The following is a 1,706-nucleotide window of genomic DNA, read 5'->3' as shown; positions in this document are numbered from 1 at the left end:
TTAAACTCTTTTTCATTTCTTGTTAAAAACAAGTTAGCCTCAGTTGCTTTAGAAAGATCAACAATCAATTCTTGATTGTGTTTGTGTGTGATTTCAAAAAGACTTTCCTTTTCTGCATATTCAAGACATTTAGCACATTCAACAGCAGCAGAAATAGAGTCAGGTTTAGAATCACATACCTGAGAGGTTTGTCCTTCAACATGAGCCATGAAGGCTGTATGAAAAGAAAAAGATCCATCTTCAGAGAAAAATTGAGAAAGCTTCTCAGAAGTTCTAGCAGCTTTCTGGCAAAGAATAGATCTTCTCTTGCATAAAGCTTCAGCATCAGCCAATAGCTCATCAACCTCCAGATCTAAAGCCTCACTTGATAAATCACCAGCATCAAGTGATTCCCCATCCATACTTCCACTATAACCCGAGCTATCTTCATCTTCTGAAGATTCACCAGCAGACACGGGTTCTTCAACCTTTTCAACCACCTTAGCATAACATGCTGTTCCACCATTTCCTCCTTCACCAAGCTGAAGATTCCAGTTGCAAATCTCATCAGCTTGAACAACTAATCCTCTGTGGGGATTAGAGTTTGTGGATCCAGATGTATTTCTTCCCACGGGAACTATTTGTCTGTCAGAATTGTTCTGTTGTTGCTGAGGCTGTCTTTGATTCCTGAAAGGATTCTGATTGCCTTGCTTAGGTGGCTTCTGACATTCCCGCTTGAAATGACCCTTTTCACCACAGTTGAAGCAGGTGACAGCATTCTTATCAAAACCATACTTGGTGTTGTTGTTGCTTTCCAAGCTGGTTCTCCCCGTTCTCTCCATAAACTCTTTAGCTCTACGAATAGCACTAGCAAGAGCCCACTTTATATCCATCATCTCAAACTCTTCTTTATCAACCTGCTGATAATCTTCGTTGGTTAGGTTGATATTTCCAATCTGACCCGCAACCAACCCACAGTAGGCGCTAACCAAGGTGTTCAACATCTCCATATGTTCCTTGGCTATCTCAACACTGACTTTTGAAAAATTTGAAGTATCCAATAATAAAATAAAATAAAACAAACCCACGCAGGGGTTAACAGGATAACATACCCACACAGGGGTAGAGAAAGATAGATATACCCACGCAGGGGTAGAGTACTGGAATAAATGTCCACGCAGGGACATGAGTACATGCAATAATAATCGAAGGATTCAACGATCCTTCTTGCTCTTACCCTTGAGCAAATCGAACACCTTCTTAAACAAGCCACTGGTGCGTCGGCGATCCTCTCGCATATTGTGCTGAAACTCGCGTCGCATGCTATCAATCCCCTGCAGGATCTCCTGAACCTGCGGCGGCGACATCATAGGCGCCGGTGGTGGTGGCTGGTAGTGCTGCGGCTGCGGCGGCTGGTAAGGCTGCGGCTGCGGTGGCTGCTGGTAACCCGGAGGGTAACCAAAAGTAGATGGGCCAGCAGCCCAAGGGTCTCCAAGTGGACCACTATGTGGGAGTGAGCTGTAGTTCACAGCTTGCCAATAAGGGTCTCCCGTGTAATCATAACCCTGAGGGAATACCTGCTCGAACGGGTTGAACTGAGCGGCACTAGCATAAGCCGGAATCGGCTCTCCAAAATTCTGCGGCGGCAGAGGCGGGATCGGAACAGAAGTAACCTCCGATACGGGATGCTGAGACTCCCCTGTCTCAGACTCCCCGGGTAGAGACGT

This window comes from Helianthus annuus, chromosome 6 (genome assembly GCF_002127325.2).
Source record: "Helianthus annuus cultivar XRQ/B chromosome 6, HanXRQr2.0-SUNRISE, whole genome shotgun sequence".
Classification (NCBI taxonomy): domain Eukaryota; kingdom Viridiplantae; phylum Streptophyta; class Magnoliopsida; order Asterales; family Asteraceae; genus Helianthus; species Helianthus annuus.
Note: the sequence above shows the minus strand (reverse complement) of the source record.